The sequence below is a fragment of the Hippopotamus amphibius genome, chromosome 6 (assembly GCF_030028045.1).
Source record: "Hippopotamus amphibius kiboko isolate mHipAmp2 chromosome 6, mHipAmp2.hap2, whole genome shotgun sequence".
Lineage (NCBI taxonomy): Eukaryota > Metazoa > Chordata > Mammalia > Artiodactyla > Hippopotamidae > Hippopotamus > Hippopotamus amphibius.
The window spans coordinates 161,932,028-161,954,672 of NC_080191.1; the positions used below are offsets into that span (position 1 = coordinate 161,932,028).

The following is a 22,645-nucleotide window of genomic DNA, read 5'->3' on the forward strand; positions in this document are numbered from 1 at the left end:
GGTACCCAGTGCCACCAGGGATGATCAGTGTTCAGCGATGACGCTTGCTCAACAAGTGGTTTCCTCTAGCCTTCTCCCATCAGCCCCAGCCCAGCCCCAGTGTAGGAAGGAACCTCACTCCCTTTTCCACCCTACCTGAGGCCTCCTGCCCACCAGCCTGCAGACAGCTTGGCATGGAAATCTCCATGGCTAGGGACTCGTCGACCTGGCTTCCCTTCTGTATCTGCACTGTGTGGGAAGTTCTTGCCATACCCTGCGAAATAGATTTTGTTTCATATTCCACATAAGAAGAATTCGAAGCTTCAGAGAGGTTCAGGGACGTGCTCAGGGTCATGCAGCCACTCAGTAGCAGAGGCAGGATTTATAGTCCCTGCTTGCTAGAAGAGTGCTGGATTCAACCCTCCTGGACCTGTGGGGCTAGGGCACAGCCAGCATTTGGGGACCTTCCCACTAGGCGTCGCCCCTCCCCCTCGGCCCTGGGCCCGCCCTTGGGTGGGGGTAATGAAGCAGGACCCCAGCATCACTTGGGGGTTAGGTGCATCACCTAACTAGGCACCCCTAGTCCCAAGGCTCTCTCACTAGCAACCTCCGGAGGGCTGGGCGGGTTAGGGGCACGGTGTGGCGAGCGGACCCACCCCGTTCCCGACTATTTGCATAACGGAGACTGCTGGTCTCCCCCCGCCCCTTCGCCGCACTCTTCTTCCTCCTTCCCGCGTCCCCGCCACCCACCATCCCCTGTCCCCCCTCTCCTCCCCAGCAGACCCGCCTTCAGGGACTCTCGCGTGGGTCTCCCAGCTCCCGGGCTCTCCGGCCGCCGCTGAGCGCGGAGTCCGGCGGCATCCGGGGGAGGCGAGTCCTGCGCAGGGCCGGGCTGGGGAAGACGCCGGGGCACTGCCCGGCGCTAACAAAGGGAGCCCGCTGCCGGCGTGCTGGGGCGCAGAGCCGGCGGGGCGGCCGAGAGTGCGGCGAGTGAGTAGGGGTGCGGCGGGCGGCGGCGCGGCCGGAGACCCCCGGGACGGGCGGAGCGAAGGGACGCAGGAGGGGAGCGGAGCCGAGCGGAGCGGCGGGCCCCGGGCGCGCCGAGTGCGCAGGGGATCGGTGTCCAGCACCCCTCCGCCGCCTTCGCCGCGCGGACCCGCCGGCGTTTGGCCGCGGGTGTCTGTGGCTTAATCCGGGCCGAGGGGCCGCCCTGGCCTCTCCCCGGCTCCGCGAGCCTGCGGACCCACAACAAACCCACGTGCGCGCGGCCCGGGGAACCCCGCTTTCTCCCCTGCACCGTCAACTTGGGAGCGGGATGCCCTGCAGAGTCCACATGCCTTCATAATCTCGCCTGCTGGATTTACAGACGGAGAAACCGAGGCCCGCGGCGGGGGAGAGGGCACAGGTATCACAACAAACGCACGTGCGTCCTGGGAGCCCGGCGCGCCGCCAGCCCTTAGGAGCCGCCCTGCAGAACCGGCCATTGTCTCAGCTGCCGGGGAGGGAGCGGCGCTCGGGGCGCCACTTGCTGGAGGAGGACGACAGGCACGTTTAAAAGGTACCACTTGGTTATCAGGCCAAACTGCCAGGCTGAAAAAAAGGGAAACGCGAAATGAGAAGGAAGCCACAAAAAATTACTCCAGGCCATGAGTGTGTCCCCGGCCGTGATGCATGACTTGAGAGGACCCAGACCACCCCTCACTTCCACCTTACGGTGGTTTCTTAGAGACGGGGGTTAAGAGTCTGCGGGTACCCCTCCAAAAAACCAAAAAACCAAAAAAGACCGTGTCTAGCGCACCATTGTCCGGCCTCTGCTGGGGACAGCGAGCGCCTCCCCAGTCTGCAGAAAGACAGTGCGATTTAAAGGGCGCCCCGCGCAGTCCTGGGTTTCGCTTGCGCTTTGCCATTGTAGGTCCCTGCGTCTAGCCAGCCCCGGTGGCGTTGGCCCCTTTTGGCTGGTAGTGTGTTTTTACAAGCAAGGCCAGCCGAGGCCTCTTGTTCTAGGTGGGGACACTATTACTTTCAGTTCTATCCGAGTTTATTTGAGAGAAATTCCGAGGTCCGGAAAGAGAGGCCTCTTGTTTGTTTTGCTTTTTCTTTGCCCACGTATGCTCGGCTCAGCTTTGCAGGTATTAGTTCATCAGACCTGTTCAGGCAGCAGTGAAACGGTTGATTGGGGTGCGTTTGGGGGGGGGGGGGGAGCGGGGGGAATGCCTTGGCCTGGTAGGTGATGGTGCAGAAGGAAGCCCGTCAGGATGTAGGAGTGGGTGCTGTGTGTGGGAGCCGAGGCACCGCCGCCTGTGTGCTTGCTGAGCGGTCGGGCTGCAACTTCACCTGGGCCGGCAGCTCTGGAGATTAACCTGTCCCTTGGGGGGAGGAGGGGGGGAAGCTGGCGTACCTCCAGCCCTGCGCTGCGGTTTTGGGGGAGTCCAGAGGGCATCCAGTGAACCCTCTTATTTTACAGGCCGGGAAACGGAGGCCCGGAGACTTCAGCTCCTTGTCCAAGTTTAAACCAAGTGAAATCGGCCACTTAGGGAGGACTTGAGCCTGGGTCTCCCAGCTGCCACTCCGCACCCTGCCATGCCAGCCACTAAAGGCAGAATCGGGATTCTGTGGCTGGCTGAAAAGGCAGTAGCCTTAGGCAGAATCAAGTTAACAAAGAATGTAATTCAGATTGAAAGCTGTGCCCTTCTCTTATCCCTTTCAAGCGTTCTTTATCCATTTGAGAAGAGAGAGATTTAGTAATTCCTTACTCTCCTTGTAGCCTTTCATAAGCCTCATTAGTTTTCTCTTCTGGCTGCCCCTTCCCCTCAACTCGGAGCCCCGGCCAGTTGTGGAGACTTAGATGTTTTGCCTCTCATCCCTGTGCCAGGAGGCCTTTGTTTGGGCATAAGCATGCCAGAAAGAGTCTCCTAGGGCGCTACTCCTGAGCCACCTGTGGGAGAACAAAGCGTTGTTTTCATTGATTTTATTTAATTAAATTTAAAAAAAAAACGAGAGTCCCACGGAAGTAGCTACTTATTTTTGTATTTGGCAGAGGAAAAGTTGGAAAACCAAAGAAAACACTTTGAATCCGGGTTTCTCCAAAGCTAACATGCTGTTTCACCCTGTCCCTCTTATCTCCTAACTACACCTGCTTCTTTTCTTAGGGTTTCCAGGGTGTTTCGTGTTTGTGGTAATTCCACTTGGCACTTGAGTACACTTCTCATCAGGACTCTCAGCCTGGAAGGAACTTACGGAATCATCTGGCCAGTTTTTCTAAATGGAAAAACTGAAGCTCAGAGAGGAGAAATTACTTGCCTAAGGACACACAGCAAGATGTCTCCTTTTAGTGTCTCTTTGCGTGGAAGGGAGACTATTGCATCAAATGAGTTTTTGTTGGTACCCCAGAGTAAAGTCAGAGTTATGATGGTTGTTACAACAATACCTTTAAGTCAGAGAATGAATTCCTTAAGGACTTAAATAGGTTTTGGTTATTAAACAAGCCCTGGATCCTGATGGTAGATCTGGTGAGGTGTATTAATTGGTAGTTATAATTGGGGATCGGTTTTCTTTAGTGTTTACTAACTGGTTCACTTTATTGTTGCCCTCAGCTCCTCTGCCTCTTGCTTCCCCAGTAGGGAGCTACTGTAAAGTGTGATCATAAAACAAAAGGCGGCAAGAAGTCAGAAGAGAGACCTGACTTAGCTCTTTGTGCTACTTGACTTCTTGGGCTCCAGTGTCCTTCTTTGTACAATGAGAGTCCCTCCTGCCCAGTCTCTGCAGAGGCTGTTCAGGTGCGGTGGAAGCTGCTCGGCCCTTAGGCCCAGAGGATGGTGTTTGGGTCAACCCTCTTCTCCCATGCTCCTTGAGGACCAGCTTGTTGCATCCACATTGTATAATGTAAGGGGAAGAACATGTATGCATCTCTTGTGAGTGTGGTGGGTATTAAGTCACGTGACCCATGCTTACACCTGACTGGACTTCTTGGCAGTGTTGGGTGCTCACCAGCTTTTTAGTGGTAGAGTATGATGGTGGGAGAATAACCCCATTGGGTACGCTCTGTGCTCAAATGAGGAGACCCAGCCTAGTCACAAACCGGGGTGAATGTCTGCCAGACTGTAAAAAGGGCCTTTGGGTGGTTGTGAAGTGTGTGTGACTCTAAGGTAAATAAACCTAGCAAAAAGACAAAACTACAACAGCAAAAGCAAACCGAGAAATTTCATACTCAGGTGAGTGCAGTCTAAAGTCATTCCATTCCTTCACTCCAGGCAGGCAGGTGGGAGTGGGGGTTGGTTCCTATGCTGGGCCTGGGGTTACAAAGAACCAGACCCAGTCGTTGCCCCACCACCCTTGCTTGGAACACATTTGGATCTCCCCTCAGAAATTGCCCTCAGAAGCCCACAGAAAATAGATCTAATTTATCTCAAAACTGACCTCTGTGGCAGCGGTGTCGTCCCTTTTCTTCATGAGTTAAACCAAGAGCAGGTGGTCAATGAGAGAGTGGAAGAGGGCAAGCTTCAAAGAGAATGTGGATCTCTATAAGCCTGAGGATATGGTTGCATGAAAAAGTGACAGGAATAATTCATTAATGAAATTTGCAGTAATCTTCTGGAACATCAGGGTCCTGAGACTTTGCTTAGACTTGGTATCAGTGACTTATTCAGTAGGAACTGAATTGGGGAAAAAATACATTTTTTTTCTTGCTTGTCTGCATGTATACTGCATGTATTGACTTGGATAGACGTACTTTTTATAGCTGTGTATGTAACAGTAACGTGGTAAGCAATGCAGTTATCACATTTAAATACTGGAGTGACTAAGTCATTACTGAAAGGGTCAGGTTAGCCTTTAGAATCAATTTGGCAATTTAACTTTTGTTTATCATTCTGAGTATAAAAACATAGCACACCCATTAAGGACAATTTGGAAAGTACAAAAAAGTATAGAGAAATAGAAAGAAAATTCCGTTATTCAAAGGCAACCACTGTTAACATTTGGCAAATTTCCTTTTTGTCTGTTTCTTTTTTTTCCCAGTGGATTTGTTTTCTCTAAATGGCAGAGAACATACTGTAAGCACAGTTACTCTTGGCTTTCTTCCTTAACCTTTTCATGTACCCACGTCACAGCTTTTATCCGCATTAAAGCTGAGCCTTTTCTTCGTTCATCACCATATCAGCACCTCCAAGGTCACATGGTTCCATGGGATCTGATCACTCCAGTGATCATTTCAGTGAAGGCCCGTAGAGGAAGGAGTCTAACTTCTTTCCCCTTTCCCAACAGTGCCTCAAGCATCCAGATACCATTTAAAAATATATATATATATATTTCATGTTAGAGGAAGCCTAAAGTCTAATGGAGAGAGAACGGCCCTGCCTGTGGCCTTGGGTTCTAGTCCTGCCCTTGTGACAATTTAACATCCTGGTTTTCAGTTTCTGTATGTGTTAAAATAAGCAACTCCAGCGTCATTTATTGATTCATGTCTTGTATCTTGGAGTGCCCACTGTAAACCAAAACTGTATAAGAGTTCATGGTCATTGAAGGAGGTGAGGTAACAAAAGACTAGAGCAGGGTGCCCTGGGAATGCAGAGCAGGGGCACCACCCCAGACAGGAGCCGTGGGGAAGGCTTCCTGGACAAGGGCCACGGTGGGCCTGTCAAACTACTTCTAATTCTTGGCTGTTGTCATTGACACCATGATCAATGTTTGTGAATAAATCTCTGTGCATATTCCAGATAATCTCCACAGGATACAATCCTACAGTTGGAATTACTAGGTCATACTTTAAAGGGTATGATCACTTGTAACAACTTAGTAGACTTAGTCCCAGTTACATATAAAGTCTTAAAGGACCTAAGTCTTATGTATTGTGGGAACAGTAGAAATTAAGAGCATAAGTAATTCGGGATTTGAATTTTTGTTCACCAGTTATCACCAGTATAGACTTTGACAAGCTTCTTAAGCTCATGAAGCTTCAATTTCCTTCTCTGTAAAATGGGCATGACAACCTTTACCTCCCTGGACCATTGTAAAGATGAAATGAAATCATAGTTAAAGGGTCCGGGACAGTGCCACGTTCACAGGAAGCACTCCGTAAGTGATAGCTGTTGTTGTTATAGTTGGGATTTTCACAGGCTGCAGAAACTTTTGGTCCTCATGTTTTTTCTTACCATGAAAGCAGGCAGAAAGTTAATTAAAGTGGCACCTCCTACCAGGTGACAAATTGAGAGAGAAATGACCCCTTGCACGGTGCGTTACAAAAGTCTTCTTATGGAAAATTTCAAACACACAAAAGTAGAAAGAAGGGTGTAGCTACTCTCCTCCCCCCATTTACCTTCAGCAATGATCAAATTTACCTTCAGCAATGATCAAAACTCATGGCTGGTCTGTAACCCTACACGCCATCCCACATGACTTGGAAGTACATCCCAGACGTCTTTTCAGCTCAGCCATAAATATTTCACTGAGTTGCATGATTCATATTTTAGGCATTGGGTCGTGCTGCTCTTGGAGCCTGTGTCTGCTGTCACTGTTATATATGGAACCTTGTGTGTCTGTGTGTGTGTGTGTATGTGAGAGAGAGAGAGAGAGAGAGAGAGAGAAAGTGCCAGTAAAACTTAAGTTTTACTGCTCAAGTGATTTTCCTGCCATGTCCTGTGTCCCGAAGAGATGGGGTAAAAGGAGCACTGAATTTAGAATCAGGAGACCTGATTTTGCATAAGGGCCCCACCCTTTACCAGTTGTATGCTTTTGGCAAGTGGCTTCTGAATCTCTTTGAACACATTTATAAAAATTTGGTGAGTAGCAAATGAGGTAATCCATGTGACAGTCCAAGAAGCTCAGTATTAGTTGGCCCTGAATCAGAGCTGAACCCAGCCTTCCCTCCCCGAGAGGCAAAGTTTCCATGTGGAATGAAGGTCATAGACTGATGACCTGACGGTACCAGGGTGCCTTCCAGTAGAGTTGCTGCCTGTCTCGTTCTGAAGATGTGATCATTGCTCAGATCATTGCTTGCGAATCTGCCACCTTTCACTCAACCCCTTCCCTCTGATTTATGGATGAGGGCAAGGAAGCCCAGAGAAGGTAGGGAGGGCCCTGCCAGCTGTGCCTGAGAAACAAATCTCCTCTGATGCCTCTTTTCCTCCATGGGAAGGCACCGGGCTCCCCTTTCCCCTCCAATTTTGTTGAGTCTTGGTGTCTCCTAACTCACTGTTGCTCCCAAGTAGGAATTTTTGACTCAATTAAAAGGAAAAATGGATTTGATTTAGTGATTAAATTAAAGTCCTCTCTTTAAGCCACCAGGACTCCCATTATGTCCAGGCCTGCACTGGGACTTGCGGTCTCCAGCTCGAGCCCGCTGTGTGGCCTTAGGCAAGACACATGCCACCCTGGGCATGCCACCACAGGGATTCAACTCCGGCTCTCTAGGCCCCTTCCAGCTCTGACATCGTCAAATGGGGACCAGGTATAAAAAGGGGGAACTATACATAAAGTTAGGGGCTTCTTCACACAAATAACAAATATGTTTTCTTTTAGAATGTTCAAATAGGGTGAAAAATTAACCCCCTTACCTTCTGTCATTTCCCCCAATCCCACTTCTCTGCAAAGTGACCACTGCTTGAAGTTTGTTGTGGGTCCTTCAGCCCCCTTTGGATGTACATGTATATATATTCATGGTTATATGCAGATACACTTTAAAAACTCAGTAAATGGATTACATTGTAACTGAAACTTTACAAACTTGCCCTTTTCACTTTACTATATGTATTGGAGGTCTTTCCCTATCAGCACATACAGATTATTTTTTCATAGCTGCATCACATCCTATATCATGGATGTGTTTATGTAACCAGTCTTCTGTTGATGGATATTTGTCTATTTCCATAAAAATATATTTCTAAGTGTGTTTAGACCTTGGACATATGGAACGCTGGTTGTAAATGTCATGGTTAAATGAATTCAGTCTATCAAGCTCTGGAAAGTTTGACTAGAGAATGGGCACAGGGACACTGAGAACCACACCCTGGAAAGCTGGAATGAAGGGCTCCTGGGAAGCTACTAAGAGCACCTGTTTGGATAGAAGGTTATTTTTGGAGATGGCCTGCCTGGTTGGGTGCCCTAGGCTGCAAGTGCAAGAAATTGAACTGCGTCATCACCTTCTCCTCCTCATTCCACCATCCCTGGCTCTTCCACATTTGTTTCTCTTCCCAGGGTCAGTGGCATCTGGTGGGAGGACTGGAACTTGAGTGATGGGAGGGAGGAGAGAGAAGCGAAGAAGAGGGGGAATTGATATAAGGTTCTGGAGGAGGCTCTGTGTCAGTTGTACTCTACCTTGTTGTTCAGACCCATCTGGGATGTGGTGTTTCCCTGGGTCCTGTACAGATCATGATAAAGTGAAACACATCCAGAACTAGGCTTACTTGGAAGACAGAGGTTTAGGACATCATTTTGGAGGTAGAATAAACATGGAAACTGGGATGTTCTAGCCTGCAGGAGATTAAATGAGATACTTTCTTCATGTGGAAGAATGATTAGAGTTACACTGTGTGGCTGCTGGGGAGAGGAAAACCAATACAGACTTGCAGAATGGCAGATAAGGAAGCACTTATTCAGCAGAACTGCCCAACCAGGGAACAGGCTAGGTCACAAGGCAGTGAACTCCCTGCCAAGCGAGTATCTAAGCAAGAGTCACACGTGACCTTGTTGGCCATCAGAGGATTCCTGCTTTTCAGAGAGATTGACCTAAAAGCCTGGCAAGGCCCCTTCCAATTCTGAGAGTCTATGACTGTTGATCAAGAAGCAGAAAGATGCAAAATAGGACTGAGGGGGTGGAACGAGTTACGGACAATATGACTGGAGCTTTTTCCCCTGCTCGAACAAGGTAGATTAAAATGGAAGCCTTCAAAGGAGACTTAGACCATTGTTTCCCCTGGATCTTGGCAACCCTCTTCCTGTTTTGTCCTTGGCTTCAGCTCTGCTTGACTTTATATTCATAAATTATTTCCACAGAAATAAATATATCCCATACACTTTAGATGACCGGGAAATCTGGCAACCAGAAAAGAACTACATGTCCCGGGAGGATGATTGTAAATTTTTTTTTTTTATTACAGTCTTTCTAAGTTTGCATCCATCTCCTAGTTTTTCTAGCACAGCACTGAGACGTCATTCAGCTTTAATTTTAGGAACACTCTACCCTTTGCAACCTCTTAAAGGTCCTCTGAGCTGGAGTTGAAGCACCCACAATGTTTTTTTTTTTAAATTAATTAATTAATTAATTAATTTTATCAGCTGTGTTGGGTCTTCATTGCTGCACACAGGCTTCCTCTAGTTGCGGCGAGTGGGGGCTACTCTTCATTGTCATGCGTGGGCTTCTCATTGCAGTGGCCTCTCGTTGCAGAGCACGGGCTCTAGGCGCGTGGGTTTCAGTAGTTGCAGCACATGGGCTCAATAATTGTGGCTCACGGGCTCTAGAGCGCAGGCTCAATAGTTGTGGCACACGGGCTTAGTTGCTCCGCGGCATGTGGTATCTTCCTGGGGCAGGGATCGAACCCGTGTCCCCTGCATTGGCAGGTGGATTCTTACCCACTGCGCCACCTAGAAAGTCCCACCCACCATGTTTAATGCTAGTCACTTTCCTGCAGATGAGGAAGAACCTCTTGGACTTAAGTCTTAGCCAAGTCTTAGTGAGGGAAACTTGGCAAGTTTACTATCTTCTGGGCTTTGTTGTGCTCCTGACCTCGATGAGGCCCTGTTTGTTCCCTTATCCAGTCCTCATAGCCTTGGTGTGTTGGTATCATCAGCTCCATTTTGCAGATGAGAAAGCTGAGCTTCAGAGAGGGCTAGAGAACCACCCCAAGACCCACTGCTGCTAAGTAGTGATGCTGGCATTGGGTGTAGCTCTTTTCCCTACACCCTACATGTTACAGATTTTTCCACTGCTAATCATTCCCAGTCCTTTGGGGCTGAGAAGTGCTCGTCCTTTTGTTTCACTGGGAGCTTGGTTGAATTTCTCCTTATGGGGCTGATGAAAGCTTTCTACCATTCCCCTAAGAACAGATGAATGAAAGAACTCATGGGACAACCATGTGTGAATAGCTTGACGCTTTGACATTTGAATTCACCATATATTTCCTTCTTCCCCTTTTTGGTAAGAGGTGTTTTCCTCAAGCCCCATTTGCCTTTTTTTTTTTTCCCCAACTGACTTTTAAAGCATCCGTACTCATTAACTGGTTATAACCGGAATAAACACACTGGTAGCAGGCACAGCCACGGATTAATGGTTACCATTGCTTGGCCACCGTCAATGCCTTTAGGTGATAAATAGAATTCAATATTGGCATTGTTAAGGGCTTATCTTGCAGCTGTGCTTGTAGGCTCTTGAACCGTTTCTTCTCTTGTAAAGTTTATTCAACATTATTTTGTTAACTAAATATTTGAGTGCCTGTTGTGTGCCAGGTGTTGTGTAGGCATTGGGAGTATCTACCTAAAGAGCACACATTGTAGATATGCACATACACATGCAGTGTAACTAGCGGGGCCTTAGAAGTTAGTGGCAAACAAACTTTCTGTATCCGCCTCTTCCCCTTTTCTCAGAGTCCTTGCTTTGTCCATTCATTCAGCATTAGGTGCCTGCTGCAGCCCATGCACAATGCTCATTTTTAGAACATAGACCCGAATGGCCTCACAGTTCTCTTCCTTTAAGAGCTTAGTTGGAGGTGGACATGCAGAGATTAATAACAATATAATGTGACAAATATTATGGTTTGGATGTACACGGTGGTTGGGAAGACGGTACAGCGAGTTGGGTAAGCTTTCTGGAGGACCTGTAACCTACCTAAGCTGGGTTATAGAGGGCAGTAGCTGTTAGCCTCTGGGAAAAGAGCATTTGAAGGAGAATAGGAAGCGTGGGAGTGAAGGTGTAGGGTGAAGAATGGCTTGTTGCATGTGCGGGGGAGCCACTAGCAGGTTAATGTTGCCACAGGGGAACACATGAGGCAGGAAGTACTGGGAGATGAAGCTGGAACCACTACACCCATCATCAAATATCATTTTCATAACCTCCCTATGGTGGCATATGCTATTATTATCTCTGTTTAATAGGTGAGGAAACAAAGGCTGAAGGAGGTTTGGTGACTTGTTCAAAGTCAGACAGCAAGCGAGTTGAGGCGCTCGAACTTGAGTGTAGGTCTGCTTAGCCCTTGCAGCAGTGCCTGCGGGGGCTGAGAAGCTCTGCCTTGAAGACTAAGGGGCTTGTTCCCTCTCCACTAATCTTTTAAAAATCATACCCTTGCTGAATCCTCTTCCTCCACCTGCCTCATGGTGTTCTCCAACTTATAATTAAATTGGGACTAGTGAGTCTGACGTTGAAGGCCTCTTCTGAGTCTTGAAGAGTCTAAAACTAGAAAAGCTCTTCTAGTTTTTGTCCTCCTTTTCGTTAAGAGAATCAGTAGCCCAGAACTCTTCAAAGAAAATCTTTATTGCCCAACCAGGTGTAGAAGATTCATTCCCTTTCTCAAAAGGTCCAAGTTCATTAAGTAGCCCAGGCATTACCTGTGCATCCTTTAGTTCAGAGAAGCCCTTTGCAGGCTGGAGAGGGAGCAACTTGTGTGGGCTGGAAGAGTGCCACAGGTGGGCTTTGAGCTGTCCCTTGAAGGATGCATAGGATCAGGAAGGTGGAAGGCATGGCATGCGAGTAATATTCTTCTGTCTCACTCAGTGGTAAACGGCCTATTCTCCCTGTCTTCCAAGATAATTGCTGGGTTAGAGTTGGCTCTTGGGCTGAAGAGGCAGTAGGAGGATTCATTCATTTATTTATTCAAAATAAAGTTTATTGAAAGCGCATCAATTGAGAGCTCAAAGACAAGATGATGAAACTACAGAATGAAATAAAAAGGGCAATTACGGAGCTAAGGAAAAATTGAGGATACAAACAACATCATTCGAGGAAAAGTTAATAAAGGAACAAAGTGGAATCCGCTGAAAACTAAATTACCAACAGAGAGGGAAGGCTTGAGGGAAATCACAGTATATGCTGAGAAAAAGGGTGAAGAAACTAATCAGAGGAAACCAGAGACCTAAAGGTTGTGAAAAGATAGTCCCTGAAAAGGGCAGTGGGGCAGGTCACTTCTCACGCTCCATTGACTGAAACGTAGCCACAGGGGTAAGCCTGGCTGCAAAGGAGGCTGGGAGAACATCTCCAGCTGGGTGCCCGTGGACCCTCTTAAAACTCAGATTGGGGGAAGGCCTTCTGTTACCGAACGGAAGATGAGGAAGATGGATATTGGGAGCAACCCATCTCTGCCCCAGGGAGAAAATCATGTTGGTCTCAGACTTGATTTACAGCAGAAGGAAAACTTGAGAACATGGAAGGGAAATATTTACTGAGTTCCAAGGGAAACGTCGTGTGACTGAAGACTTTTACACTCCATTAACTCACTCTACAAGGGTAAGGCAGGCAGCCGTTCTCAGCTGTATAAGGACTCAGGGAGTATAGCACCTATGAGCCCTTCTTGGGAAAACCTGCTTGATGACGCAAAAGAGTAGTCAAAAGTACACCTTGCAATAGGTGGTGACAGGTCAGTAGGTGAAGCCTTCATCCACTTAGATAGAGAAAACCTGGGTATGGCTGGGCTTTGGGCTAAGGAACAGACTGGGAGGAAGTAAAAGCAGTGTGATGGAAATGGAAAGCTGGGTGAGGGAGTTATGTGCTAACTTCCCCTTTCTCACACTGAGCAGGGTGTTAGTGTCATGGCTCCAACCGTTGAATTAATTTTTGTAACCCTTTATTTTTTTAATTTTTTAAAATTTTATTGGAGAAAGGAATCTAAAAAAGAATGAATAGATGTACACGTGTAACTGAATCACTTTGTACACCTGAAACTAACACAACATCATAAATCAATTAATTTTTTCTCTCTTAAACTTGAAGGGATCTTTAAGGAAGTGAAAAACTTGGAGGGATCTTTAAAGAAATAATCTATTTTGATGTAGAAACATTTATTAAAAGCTCAGCTTTTCCTCTATTTTACTTTTCTGTGGAATTAATATAAAATTAAATAAAAAATAAAAAGAAAACCCAGCTATTTTCTTAAACAATCCCATCCATTCTTCTTTCATTCTTCTTTTCCATTCTCCACACTTCTGTCCAAATGTAAATGTAGAGATATACCACAAAGGATATTAATCTATTTTTTTTTTCCTGGATCTTGGGTGATTTTTAGCTCTGTATAATTTTGTGCATTGATTGATTTAAAAAAATAATGAGCTGGTCTTGTTTTTGTTTTTCAGTTTTTTACTTCTTTAATCTTTTTCTTTTTTTACTTGAACTATAGTTGATTTACAGTGTCTAAGGTGTACAGCAAAGTGATTCAGTTATACATATATGTATGTATTCTTTTTCAGATTCTCTTCATTATAGGTTATTACAAGATATTGAATATAGTTCCCTGCGCTATACAGTAGGACCTTGTTTATCTGTTTTATGTGTAGTAGTGTGTGTGTTAATCCCACATTCCTCATTTATCCCTCCCCTGCTGAGCTGGTCTTATTTGAATCAAACAACTAAGGTTAACTTACAAGTCATCATTAAATACTAATGCTCAGGGTGTGGGGAGGAGGGTGGGAGATACAAATAGAAGAACAAGACCTTGCCTTTTGGAACTTCCCTGGTGGTCCAGTGGTTAAGACGCCACACTTCCACGGCAGGGGGCACGGGTCCTATCCCTGGTTGGAGAACTGAGATCTTGCGTGCTGCACAGTGCGGCCAAAAAAAAAAAAAAAAAAAGACCTTGTCTTTTCTTGGAGAAGTTGGTGACTGGTGAGTCAGTTATGGGAACAGCAGACTCTAGGCAGAACTAAACACTTTGTAAATCATTTGACAGTTGGGGTGTTGGGGCCCCGAGGACAACGAAGAAGGTTTCACAAAGGAGATACCTTTGAACTGGAGGTTGAAGGTTGAGAAGAGCCGCTATGGGTGGAGAACGGGAGGCAGGGCATCCTTGGCCTGGAGGCCGCGGGGAGGAGTGAAAATACCTGGCTGGGTGACCTGGCTGGGTGACCCTCGGTAATCGGTAATCGGTTGTGGTCAGAGAACAAAGGATGAATGAAAGAGTAGCTACTGTTTGTCAAGTGCCCACGGCGCTCCAGGCGTGACACGCAGCTCTCTCTAGGCTGCCAACAGCCCTACCGAATGCCCACAATTCCTCCTACTGTGCTGAGGAGGAAACTGAAGCTGAGAGACTTATCTGCCCAAAGTCGCTCCTTGGTGAGACAATTGTTGACTCCCCTGAGCCGTCTGTGCGCCAAAGCCCACGGTCTGTCTCCTGTGCTGTGATCTGCAGGGCACGGAAGACCTAAATCAGCCACTTTTGTGAAACGTAACATATGCAAATGCAAATGAGCACTGAAACATTTTTACAGGTAATGATGTTTTATATATTTACATACGTACAAACCCATGACATATCTGTATATTTTGCATGCACATTTCATAAGTAAGTCTTTAGGTAAATAGAGAAGCCTAAGTTGTGGTTCAGACTCTGCTGTGCAGCTGCGTTGCGGCCTCAGGCTGCTCAGGTTGAACTCTACTTTCCTTATCTGTGAAAGGGGGCAATGATGCTGGTGCTGCCCCCCCCCCCCCAGATTTGTTTTTATCTTCCAATGAGATCACAGATGTGGAAAGATAAGAAAGTATAAAAGAGCCACACCGAAGGGCTTGTTATTGCTGACACATCCCTGCTCTTCTGAGCACTTACAGACATCTGCTAGAGCACCCACAAGTGTCTGTGAAAACGCCCACCTTCACAGACACCGTCCCTCAGGCTTGCAACAAACAATGTGGTCCAACAGCCAGAAGCTGTGCTCTCCTGGCTCAGATAAACAGCTGCGGGCTGCCGTGGGAGGTGGGGTGGGGGGGGGGGATGTTGGGGGGGTTGGGGGGAGGGGAGGGAGGGAGGCAAGCCATCTGTCTGGCTCTCCCACTGCAGGGTCAGGGCAGTGCTCCTGCCTCCCTTCCGGGTTGCTGGGAAAGTCTGGGCCAGAGACTGGAGTTGGGGTGGCTGTCCACAGCTTGGTGATTTATATGGGGCAGAGGAGGGTGTTTCAGACATGCCAGGCTGCAGGAAGGAATGTTGGAGCTGCCAGGTGAGCAGGCCCCTGCCACGTCTGTCTGGTAGAGGCTCGTTGTCTGGAAAAGGGACAGGAAGGACAGAGCCATCAGGGGACTCTGGAGCAGTCTTTAGGAGTACTAGGAATACTGATGAGGACAAGCCAGGACCCTGGCCCCAGAGAAATTAGGCTCTGATGCAACACCTCCGGGCGGACTGGCAGCCAGCCCTTGGCATTGGGCTAGAGTGGCCCAAGGCAACTTACATTTGCTCCAGGAAGGATCCGGATTGTTCCAAGGTCTAGGCTGGGGCCTGGTGTTCTCCTGGGAGACCAAAAGCCCTGGTGTGTGTGTTGTGTGTGTGGCGGGTGGTGGTGGTGGTTTTAGAGAGAGCCAAGCTACTCCTTACTGACGAAGAGATCACTTCCGGCCTCACCTCACTTGTCTCTGCTCTGCCCAGACAGGCCTTTTAGCTCAGCCTCAGCTCAGGATGAGTCCTTCAAATTCACAGCACCCAAAGCAAAAGAGAAGACCTTTCATCTCCTACACTGTACGTACTATGTTATATGAAGTTAGCTGTGTTAGACAGTATCCCCCTGATGGTGGGAACACTGAGGGGGTTCTCTGCACAGCACCCCACCCTTAGGAGGCCTGGTGGACTGAGCTCAGCCTTCCTGATGCTCCCTGCCTCTACCCACCTGCTGAGACCAGGATGCTGTCAGCCACCAGCGAGCACGTGCAGGTGCTCTCTATGGAAAGCCAAGGTGCGAGAGCACATGGCAGGAACACGCCGGGGCTCTGGTGGCCCTTTCTGCCCCACCGAACAGTCCTTTTTCTACCTGTCACTTCTGGCCTTGGAAGTGAGAGACAAGCAACAAGGTGAAACAGGGAACGCTCTCTGGGCTGATCCGTGGAGCTGAGCCCTGGTGGCGAGTCAAGTTCCGGACCTTGCTCTTCTTTTTCTTATCCTGCTGGGAACCAGGGTCATAGGAGTGTGTCCCAGGGGAGAGAGGGAGGAAGGCAGTGAGGGAGCTCTGACAAAAGCAGTTAGGCTGAATCATCTTGTATCTGAGCAGACCAGGGATCACCTTTGTCAATTGTATGCTGTTGGGAGGATGCTGGCCCAGGGCGAGAGCAGGGGTGATTCATGATGGCGTCAGGAATAAATCCTCAGAAGATGCTTCCTGCTGGAGGGCTTGTAGCGGTTCCTTTTTTGCTCGACACCATGAACACACAATGTACAGGCTTATTCTGGCCTGTAGATTTGGAGGAGAGGAAATAACAGGTAGGTAGGAGACCTGAAAGCTGCCTCTCAGGGAAATGCTTCTGGGCTCGGAGGGTCCCACCCTTGTCTCCCAGCTGGTCTGGGGGACTCACAGTGGGAGGGCTTGGAGGCAACTCCGTCACCATCTGTCGGGTCCCCTTTCTCAGAGAGCCCTGATATTGGGGAAAAAATCATAGGCTTTGCAGCCAGACAGACTTCGGTTTAATTCCAGATGTGCCACGTCTTAGCTGTGTGAACTTGGGAACTTACCTTCTTCGACCCTCAGTTTCTCATCTGTAATCCACGTTCGTCATTCTTGCCTCATCGCATTGGTGTGAGTACGATGTAGTGATTTCACCTACGGCAGCACGTGATTAGTGATGAAGAAATGATTGCTCTTTTTAATATCGCAGCATTTTTTTGTGTTTGATTGTTTTTTTCTTTCAAAGATGCCCCATTATCCCCTTTCCCTGTGATAGTCTCTCATCTTGATAAGCTCAAGGAAGCCTCACAGTCCTCAGTACTTCAGGTAACCACCATCTAACCAGCACTTCTTAATAGTCTCAGTTTTGGTCACGTACTGGGCCAGATACTCTGCTAAGCCCTGTGGATATAAGGATACATGAGACTCAGTCTCTCCCTTTGATGAGGAAATTGACACTTCCATACTTGTAATTGCTTACTCTCCTCTATCTTGCAAAGGCCTGCTGCCACTCTCAGTGAAACAGTAAAATGAATTACTAAGAGTGATCAGATAAGGGAAGACTGTCTCGCTCTCAGGCACCCACCCTAAGCCTTTGTTTGAGACCCTTTGCACATAGACTTGTTAAGTGACCATTAACTTCAACCTGCAACCAATGTGAGAATGCAAATTGTGACCTTAGTCCTGATAGGAATGGAATGTCCGGCTCCTACAAGCTCCTGTTAGGACCCCCTACTATGTGTGTAACCCATGGCAACTCCCGCGCAGTGTAACTGCCAATCAGTTTGTACCAATTATAGCTGTATGTTTTAACCTATATAAGGAGAAGACTCCCCTGAAAAGGGGCCCCAGAATTTTGGAGCGTTAGCTCGTCTGGGTCCGCCGGCTCCATAAACCTGAGTTCTCCAACTCTCTGAGTGTTGTGCTTGGTTTCTCGTGGGATCAGTTTTTTTTCTGCAACACCTTGGAGGAGCCTCCATCTAGGAGGACAGACAGGCAGGTGGGACCAGGGACCAGATGACCAGTAGCTGCATGAGGCGCTTTGGGCGCAGGAGGCAGGGGTGGAGTCAGGGAAGAAGAGGTGAGACCTCATCAAGAGATGTTTGCTGGGCAATTAGAATGTTCTCCCCAGAAGAGCAGCAGCAGCAGAAGGAGGTTCCCAATTGGGATTTGGCAGTAGATCCACCCATAAGTGGGGGACAGGAACCAACAGTAGGGGTTCCCCTAGCAGGTGAGCTCACAGGGCTTCTGCCCTCTGCTGGCATTCAAGCCTGGGCAGTTTGGCTCAAGATAGAGGCTGCAGTTTTTGTTTTTTTTTTCCAGTGGTGGGGTGAACATGGACAGGGACCCAGACTGGCTGGACCAGGGCAGAGGGTGTTGGGGTGGCACTTATTTATTTAAACATCATGTTTAACAATTTATTTATTTTTTGGCTGCATTGGGTCTTCATTGCTGTGCTCGGGCTTTCTCTAGCTGTGGTGAGTGGGGGCGACTCTTCGTTGCAGTGCGCAGGCTTCTCATTGTGGCGGTTTCTCTTGTTGTGGAGCACGGCCTCGAGGTGCAGGGGCTTCAGTATTTGTGGGTCATGGGCTCTAGAGCACAGGCTCAGTAGTTGTGGCACACGAGCTTAGCTGCTCCACGGCATGTGGGATCTTCCCGGACCAGGAATTGAACCCGTGTCCCCTGCATTGGCAGGTGGATTCTTAACCACTGTGCCACCACCAGGAAGTCTGGGGTGGCACTTATCACCACAGAGATCTCTCCAGGCTCAGGGTTAGGGTCAAGGACGGACCTCCCCGGAGAGAGAGAGTAGATTACCAGATAGGAATCGCAGACGTGGAACCTACTAAAATACAAGCTCCAGGTGGCGTGGACTGGAGGTGGTTTCATGAAATGCTGGCACAGAACTGTTGTTATCAACACTGGGACACTGGGAGGGTGGGTACGAGGGGTGACCTGGGACTTCTGCAGTTGTTGGGAAGCCTGGCGACCCCTTGTGTAGTGCTCAATGTCGCATAAAAAGAACCAGAGGAGACTGCCTTGAGATTCAAGGATATACATTTGCGGTTTTAGTTGCTTGCAAATGACTTCAAAACCCTATGATGTACACTAATTGGGTGAATCATTTGATGAGATAAAAGCTAAATTATATTTGCTACAAGGATGGTTTATATCACTTAGCTGGTTATGTAATAAACAAAGCAGCTTTCACTTACTGAACTCATACCACCATCCTGACTGGTCCCACTCTAATTCATGACCGTGACCCTTACATGGACTTTGGTGCTGTCAGGTCATCTTACTCTGTTCCCTTGGCCCAGTGGTTCTCAACTCTGGCTGCCGTAAGCATTACCTGGGGGAAGATTATAAAAAGTACTGCTGCCTGAAGTCCACCCCAAACTAACGAAATCTAAATTTTTGTGGGGTGGATGTGGGCATGAGTATCCTTCGTTAAAGCTCTGCATTTATTCCATTGGGCAACCTTGGTTGAGAATCACTGCTGTTCTCTCCTATCTCCATGACTGTTTCACACCTTTTTCTCTCTCTTTAAAATGTTAACATCTGCTCTCCTGTCCCTATTCTCAGCTGAGAAACTTATTTCCCACTTACCTGAGAAAATAATGGCAAAGGAGCGCTTTCATATCTTTCCACCACCAAATCTATGCTCATATATTCTACTTTCTGCCTGTTGCTGTGGATAAGGAAGTGTTTCTGCTCCTTTTGAAGACCAGCCCCTCCCTCCACTTGTGTATTGCATCCTGTTCCCTTCCTTAGTTAAGGACTTGACTCCAGCAATTCTCCCTTCTTTCCAGTGTTCCTCCCTTTGTAGACCACTCCCACCTGCCCCCGCTCCTGCCCCCATTTGTCTGTCTATGGCGGCTGTTTCTCCCACCGAACCTCCCCGCCGCTGACAGGCACATACACATCTTCTCCTGACCTCATCTACCCCTCCAGCTACTGCCTCATTTCTCTGCTCCTGGAAAGAGTCATCTGCACTTGCTCCCTGTAGTTTCTTTTCTCTGATGTTCGTCTAAACCCAGTCTAACCAGGGTTTTGCCTTCATCCCTCCACAAAACCTACATCTTTCAGGTTCGCCAGTGACCTCCGTATTGCCAAATCCAATGGTCAAATTTCAGTCCTTATCTTGATTTGTCAGTAGCATTTCACGTAGCTGATCCCTCTGTCCCCCTTGAGAAAGTTCTTCTCTCGGTTCTGGAACATCACTCTCTTGGGTCCTCCTCTCCTGTCCCTGGCCTCTCCTTCTCAGTTTCTTGTGTTGGCGCACCTTTGCTTGTTCACTTCGGAGCACTCCAGGCAGCAGCCTTCGGACTTGGCCTTTTCTCGGTCCCCTCAACTCCCTGGGGATCTCCTACCATCCAAACGCTGACAGCTCTCAATTTTTAGCTCTGTCCCAGACCTTCCCCCTGAACGCCACACTCATATTCAACCGTCTACTCAGCAAGGCTCCTTACGTGTCTAACAGACATCTCAGTGACGACAAGTCCATGGCTGAACAGTGGCCGTTCTCTCTCAGACAGCCTTCCCCACTTCAGTAAATGACAGCTCCATCTTTGCAGTTGCTGGGGTTTAAAACTCTGGAGTCACCCTTGACTCTGATTCTCTCATGCTGCACCCAGTCTGTCAGCAAACCACGCCAGCCATACTTGAAAAATACATCAAGAAACTGATTGGCACTGATCATTAGAGAAATGCAGTCAAAGCCACAATGAGGTATTACCTCACACTGGTCAGAATGGCCAACATCCAAAAATCTAGAAACAATAAATTTCGGAGAGGGTGTGGAGAAAAGGGAAATCTCCTGCACTGTTGGTGGGAATGTAAGTTGGTACGGCCACTATGGAAAACAGTTTGGAGGTTCCTTAAAAAACTGAAAATAGAACTACCATATGATCCAGTAATCCCACTCCTGGGCATATACCCAGAGAAAACCATAATCCAAAAAGGAACATGTACCATAATGTTCATTGCAGCACTATTTCCAATAGCCAGGACATGGAAGCAACCTAAATGCCCATCAACAGATGAATGGATAAAGAAGATGTGGCATATATATACAATGGAATATTACTCAGCCATAAAAAGGAATGAAATGGAGCTATATGTAATGAGGTGGATAGATCTGGAGTCTGTCATACAGGGTGGAGTAAGCCAGAAAGAGAAAAGCAAATACTGTATGCTAACTCATATATATTCTAAAAAAAAAATGGTACTGACAAACTCAGTGACAGGGCAAGAACAACGATGCAGATGCAGAGAATGACACGGGGTTGGGGGGGTGGGGGGCAAAGGGAAAGCTGGGACAAAGTGAGAGAGTAGCACAGCCATATATACACTACCAAGTGTAAAATAGATAGCTAGTGGGAAGTTGCTGTATAACAAAGGGAGATCAACTCGATGACGGGTGATGCCTTAGAGGGCCAGGACAGGAAGGGTGGGAGGGAGTCGCAGGAGGGAGGGGACATGGGGATATATGTATAAATACAGCTGATTCACTTTGGTGTACCTCAAAAACTTGTACAAGAGTGTAAAGCAATTATATTCCAACAAAAAGCTTAAAAAAAAAACTGGTTGTTTGATCCACCACATTCGCGCTCGACTTCTAATTTTTAGAAGAGTTTCATAACTGGGCCGCCAGAGGTAGTGTGTCATTTTTCGCTTAAAACCAACAAAGGCTTCCTATTGCAGTTTGCAAAAGTTCCTAGAAGGGCCTCCACGGTTCTGCATGAGTCAGCCCTGAAGGCCTCCCAGGCTTCATTTCCTGCTCTTTTCTACCTCTTAATTCTGCTTCACTTCTCTGACCTTGCTCCTTAAACATGAAGCACTTTTTTACCTGAGAGCCTTTCCCCTCCAGTTGAAATACCCTTCCTTCCTATATTCCCACTGTTTTCTCCATCTCTTCCTTTAAGTTCTATTTAAATGTCACCTTATGAGAAAGGTCGTTCTGATCACCTTACATAAGATAGTAATCTGGTGCCTGCCTCCTCCCCCATCCCACCTGGCTCTCTCTTTCCCTTTTATCCTGCTTTGTGTTTCTTCTATGGCAAAGATGGTCATCTGGCTTATTTATTCCGGGTCTCTTCTCACTAGGAAGTTGTTTTTTGAGGGCAGGGACTTCATCTCTTTTGTTCCTGATTGTTCTCCTAGGGCCCAGAGCAGTAAGGCACAGCGCATAATTGTTGACTGAATTCAACTAAATCCACACAACAGCACTTCAGAATTAGTTGGAATAACCCACAATTTATAGATGAGGAAATTGACTCAGAGAGGTTAAGTGACTTTTTGAAAATAACACAGCTTGCTAGCATAGAGACTCAAACCTTCCAAGTGACTATGTCATCAGACCGTCTCCCTGTTAAGCCTGGTCTTCCCCCAGCATCCACAGCTCAACTTGCCTCGTTTTTTCCACATCTCATTGCAAGCAGGCAGCCCCACAGAGTGATAAAAATCCCTGTGAAAATGCCCCAAATGTGTCTGGAGGTATATGTGGTGTACAGGAAATGCTTACACAATCCCTTATTTACAATACCCAAATCCCCAAATCCGTGAAAAACCACGTTTTATTCTTAATCCATTTGGTGGCAAAACCTGATCTGGACTAATGTGAGGCTGTTTATAAATCCTTATGTAACCTACTTAGTTAAAATATTTGTTTGTTTTGTTGCAGAAACATTAATCATATAATTATGGTGAGTTGCCCGGCCACCGCTGAGGGTGTTGTGTAATATATGGTTTAAGCAACATGTTGCCTTTCTAAAATATGAAAAATTGTGAATTCTGACACTTATCAGGCCCCAAAGATTCCTGATATGTGGTTGTGAACCTGTGTTAACGCTTTCCTAAATGTTTGGCATTTGAAACTATACCTAAAAAAATTTTTTTTCCACCCTGGTAACTACAATTTCTTTTAAGGATCTTTCCAGGAACAGACTCAATTTTATGATCTGATTGGGATTAAGCGCAGCAGGCCAAGCTGAGGAGGCCATACATGAGATGCATTCTAAAACAGAGGGCGTGAATAAAAGTCTACACACTCAACAGTGAGCCCACCCCTTCCCCAACCTTCTTTTTTTGTTATTTCCAACAGAGCTGGCAA

The 22,645-nt window shown here is 47.4% G+C and overlaps 1 protein-coding gene across 5 annotated transcripts in view; it reads left to right on the forward strand.

Annotated features, from left to right (window-relative positions):
* Positions 1–731: 731 nt before the first annotated feature.
* The window catches only part of ST6GAL1 (ST6 beta-galactoside alpha-2,6-sialyltransferase 1), a 133,565-nt gene continuing 111,651 nt past the window's right edge, over positions 732–22,645 (forward strand). For 3 of the 5 annotated variants that reach the window (XM_057739039.1, XM_057739038.1, XM_057739037.1), the window contains exons 1-2: positions 732–969; positions 1,346–1,537. The gene's annotated coding sequence lies outside the window, so the exon portion shown is untranslated. Of the gene's footprint in view, positions 970–1,345; positions 1,538–9,004; positions 9,048–22,369; positions 22,590–22,645 lie in introns of those variants that run through there. The other 2 variants (XM_057739041.1, XM_057739040.1) reach the window with 2 other exon arrangements.